This window comes from Astyanax mexicanus, chromosome 22, assembly GCF_023375975.1.
Source record: "Astyanax mexicanus isolate ESR-SI-001 chromosome 22, AstMex3_surface, whole genome shotgun sequence".
In the NCBI taxonomy this organism is placed as follows: domain Eukaryota; kingdom Metazoa; phylum Chordata; class Actinopteri; order Characiformes; family Acestrorhamphidae; genus Astyanax; species Astyanax mexicanus.
Window position 1 is genome coordinate 1 of NC_064429.1, and position 5,000 is coordinate 5,000.

Sequence of the window (5,000 nt, forward strand, 5' to 3'; positions counted from 1 at the left end):
ATTGTGAAGCAGAATTCACAAAGCGTTGGATTGTTCACCCACTAACAGGGAACGTGAGCTGGGTTTAGACCGTCGTGAGACAGGTTAGTTTTACCCTACTGATAATGTGTTGTTGCAATAGTAATCCTGCTCAGTACGAGAGGAACTGCAGGTTCAGACATTTGGTGCGTGTGCTTGGCTGAGGAGCCAATGGTGCGAAGCTACCATCTGTGGGATTATGACTGAACGCCTCTAAGTCAGAATCCCGCCTAGACGGAACGATATCCGCAGTGCCGAGGACCTACGGTTGGTCAGGCGTAGCCGGGGGGTCCCTCCCCGGTGAGCAGAGCCGCTCGCTAACGGTCTCGGGGTGCGGCCGAAAGAATGCCGTACCCCACCTCCGAAAACGCGTTCACCGCATGTTTGTGGTTCACGGCGTGAAATGACTCGTAGACGACCTGATTCAGTGTCAGGGTTTCGTAAGTGGCAGAGCAGCACCGCGCTGCGATCCATTAAGAATCATCCCTGTACTCTAACTTTTGTCTCCAACTGGTGCTACCCTCGAGGGGGTCAGGAGGCGGCGCGGCGTCCCGCGCCAAAAGCACCTTTTTTTGGAAGTTCCTTGGTCTACCAGTGGCCCTGGTGGACGGGGAGGGCGACCGAAACTCACGAGTCGCGCCCGTAGGTAAGGTGCGGCCGTGGGTGAGGCCTCACGCCTCGCGGTCTCCCTCTTCTGGAAGGGGAACTCGCCAAAAAAATTCCTCTAAGTCCAACTCGGTCTACCAGTGGTCCGTTGGTCTACCAGTGGTCCGTTGGTCTACCAGTGGCCCGGAGGTCTAAGGGCGCGCGCTGAAGTGTGTAGCCCGAGGAGGTGTGCTTAAGTGCGGGGTGCCAAGGTTAACTGGTGCGCCGGGACCTCCAGGCCTGGTTCCCCCCCCGGATGGGTGGAGGAGTGAGGCCCAGGACTGGGCGGAGGACTGAGGCCAAGGGCTGGGTGATTCCTCCAGGGCTGGTTCCCCAGGGGACTGGCTGAGGACTGAGGCCCAGCGACTGGGTGAGTCCTCCAGGGCTGGTTCCCCAGGGGACTGGCTGAGGACTGAGGCCCAGCGACTGGGTGAGTCCTCCAGGGCTGGTTCCCCAGGGGACTGGCTGAGGACTGAGGCCCAGGGACTGGGTGAGTCCTCCAGGGCTGGTTCCCCAGGGGACTGGCTGAGGACTGAGGCCCAAGGACTGGGTGAGTCCTCCAGGGCTGGTTCCCCAGGGGATTGGCTGAGGACTGAGGCCCAGGCCTGGGTGAGTCCTCCAGGGCTGGTTCCCCAGGGGATTGGCTGAGGACTGAGGCCCAAGGACTGGGTGAGTCCTCCAGGGCTGGTTCCCCAGGGGATTGGCTGAGGACTGAGGCCCAGGCCTGGGTGAGTCCTCCAGGGCTGGTTCCCCAGGGGATTGGCTGAGGACTGAGGCCCAGGGCTGGGTGGAGGACTGAGGCCCAGGCCTGGGTGAGTTCAGCTTGGTCTACCAGTGGAAGGTGCGAAAAGTCGAAAAAAAAAATAAATGACTAAGTCCAACTTGGTCTACCACTGGTTGGTGCGAAAACCTGAAAAAAATGACTAAGTCCAACTTGGTCTACCAGTGGTAGGCTCGAAAAGTTGAAAAAAAATGACTAAGTCCAACTTGGTCTACCAGTGGTAGGCTCGAAAAGTCGAAAAAATGACTAAGTCCAACTTGGTCTACCAGTGGTAGGCTCGAAAAGTCGAAAAAATGACTAAGTCCAACTTCGTCTACCAGTGGTAGGCTCGAAAAGTCGAAAAAATGACTAAGTCCAACTTGGTCTACCAGTGGTAGGCTCGAAAAGTCGAAAAATGACTAAGTCCAACTTGGTCTACCAGTGGTAACTCTGAAAAGTCGAAAAAATGACTAAGTCCAACTTGGTCTACCAGTGGTAGCTCTGAAAAGTCGAAAAAATGACTAAGTCCAACTTGGTCTACCAGTGGTAGCTCTGAAAAGTCGAAAAAATGACTAAGTCCAACTTGGTCTACCAGTGGTAGCTCTGAAAAGTCGAAAAAATGACTAAGTCCAACTTGGTCTACCAGTGGTAGCTCTGAAAAGTCGAAAAAATGACTAAGTCCAACTTGGTCTACCAGTGGTAGGCTCGAAAAGTTGAAAAAATAACTAAGTCCAACTTGGTCTACCAGTGGTAGCTCTGAAAAGTCGAAAAAATGACTAAGTCCAACTTGGTCTACCAGTGGTAGGCTCGAAAAGTCGAAAAAATGACTAAGTCCAACTTGGTCTACCAGTGGTAGGCTCGAAAAGTTGAAAAAATGACTAAGTCCCATTTGGTCTACCAGTGGTAGCTCTGAAAAGTCGAAAAAATGACTAAGTCCAACTTGGTCTACCAGTGGTAGGCTCGAAAAGTTGAAAAAATGACTAAGTCCAACTTGGTCTACCAGTGGTAGCTCTGAAAAGTCGAAAAAATGACTAAGTCCAACTTGGTCTACCAGTGGTAGGCTCGAAAAGTTGAAAAAATAACTAAGTCCAACTTGGTCTACCAGTGGTAGCTCTGAAAAGTCGAAAAAATGACTAAGTCCAACTTGGTCTACCAGTGGTAGGCCCGAAAAAGCTGAAAAAATGACTAAGTCCAACTTGGTCTACCAGTGGTAGGCTCGAAAAGTTGAAAAAATGACTAAGTCCCATTTGGTCTACCAGTGGTAGCTCTGAAAAGTCGAAAAAATGACTAAGTCCAACTTGGTCTACCAGTGGTAGGCTCGAAAAGTCGAAAAAATGACTAAGTCCAACTTGGTCTACCAGTGGTAGGCTCGAAAAGTTGAAAAAATGACTAAGTCCAACTTGGTCTACCAGTGGTAGGCCCGAAAAAGCTGAAAAAATGACTAAGTCCCACTCGGTCTACCAGTGGTAGGTCGAAAAAGTGCGAAATTTTTCTAAGTCCCCACTTTTGGTCTACCATTTCACGCCAAAAACTAGTGAGGGTGGCGAGCTCCAGGATTTCTGACCCCCTTCGCCCGACTCCCTTGCCCGACGAAGGTGCACTCCGGTCGGCCTCGGAGCGAGTTCGCCCGCGCTCTGGAGGATTTTTCGTCGGGGGGTTTTTCAAAGGGGTGCCGTCGGACTGTTGAGGAGAGTGGCAATGACTAGGGGTCCAAGCACTGGAGATGATTCTCCATTCATTTCTAAGCATGGCAGAGCTTAAATAAAGCCCCAATAATGGTTCCAAAGTGGATTTTTGGACACTATAACACGGACCCGATCCTACCCGACCAAGAAGCTCCGCAGGTCGGCCTCCGTCCCGCCCCCCGCCCCCCAGGCGGTACGGAGGAAAAACCAAACTTCCAGAGACGGTTCCAGGGGGGGTATCTCTTTCATTATTTTGACCCGATCGAATGGACTACCGAGCCCGCCTGGGTAGGCAACCGCGCGGCCCTCCGTGGCCACTGTGCGCGGTGCGTTCCTACCCGACCCAGCGGGTTAGCCTCCAGGGGGGTCCTCCGTCAGGGGGAGGACCTTTCCGAACCTATCCGAGGGAGTCGTAGACGGCCCGTCTATATCTCAATCTGCCCTACACGATAACCGGTCGGCCCGGAGCCGTCGGACTCGGATGCCTCGGTGGTCCTCGCGTCCAACCGAGCTCCAGCACCCGGCTTCAAAAAGCTCCGGACCCCCGGTTTCGGAACGAGCGTTTCCTTGTTATCCCCGAAGCAAGCGGGAACTCGCGCAGCGGAGTTGCCACACTAATTTCCACTGGGAGCAATGAGGGGTGAGCTCGGACGAGCCTCTCCGCCCGTCCCCCCCTCCCCGGGGGGTCCTTCGGACGGTACGGGGCCGATCCCTCTCCCCTCTAAGAACCAATGGTTTTTTCTGTGACAAAAACCACTCGCAGCAACCTGGTTGATCCTGCCAGTAACATATGCTTGTCTCAAAGATTAAGCCATGCAGGTCTAAGTGCACACGGAAGGTACAGTGAAACTGCGAATGGCTCATTAAATCAGTTATGGTTCCTTTGATCGCTCCACACGTTACTCGGATAACTGTGGTAATTCCAGAGCTAATACATGCAAACGAGCGCTGACCGGTCCTCTCTCGGGGGGGCCGGGATGCGTGCATTTATCAGACCCAAAACCCACCCGGGGGGACCCGCGAGGGTTTCCCCCGGCCCTTTGGTGACTCTAGATAACCTCGGGTCGATCGCGCGCCCACCGCGGCGGCGACGTCTCATTCGAATGTCTGCCCTATCAGCTGTCGATGGTAGCATAGGGGGCTACCATGGTGACCACGGGTAACGGGGAATCAGGGTTCGATTCCGGAGAGGGAGCCTGAGAAATGGCTACCACATCCAAGGAAGGCAGCAGGCGCGCAAATTACCCATTACCGACACGGTGAGGTAGTGACGAAAAATAACGATGCAGGTCTCTTTCGAGGCCCTGTAATCGGAATGAACGTATCCTAAACACATGGGTGAGGACCCATTGGAGGGCAAGTCTGGTGCCAGCAGCCGCGGTAATTCCAGCTCCAATAGCGTATATTAAATTTGCTGCAGTTAAAAAGCTCGTAGTTGGACTTCGGGAGTGGGCTGGCGGTCCGCCGCGAGGCGAGCTACCGCCTGTCCCAGACCCTGCCTCCCGGCGCCCCCCGGATGCCCTTGGTTGGGTGTCCGGTCCTCAGGGGTCCGGAGCGTTTACTTTGAAAAAATCAGAGTGTTCAAAGCGGGCACCAAACTCGCCTGAATGCCTGAGCTAGGAATAATGGAATAGGACTCCGGTTCTATTTTGTGGGTTTCCTGAACCAGGGCCATGATTAAGAGGGACGGCCGGGGGCATTCGTATTGCGCCGCTAGAGGTGAAATTCTTGGACCGGCGCAAGACGGACGAAAGCGAAAGCATTTGCCAAGAATGTTTTCATTAATCAAGAACGAAAGTCGGAGGTTCGAAGACGATCAGATACCGTCGTAGTTCCGACCGTAAACTATGCCGACCCGCGATCCGGCGGCGTTATTCCCATGACCCGCCGGG

The 5,000-nt window shown here is 54.0% G+C and overlaps 1 non-coding gene across 1 annotated transcript in view; it reads left to right on the top strand.

Annotated features, from left to right (window-relative positions):
* Window positions 1–3,872: 3,872 nt before the first annotated feature.
* The window catches only part of LOC125787087 (18S ribosomal RNA), a 1,864-nt gene continuing 736 nt past the window's right edge, over window positions 3,873–5,000 (top strand). Inside the window, exon 1 of the ribosomal RNA XR_007429006.1 lies at window positions 3,873–5,000. This exon is cut by the window's right edge and continues 736 nt beyond it. This is a non-coding gene — a ribosomal RNA (18S ribosomal RNA).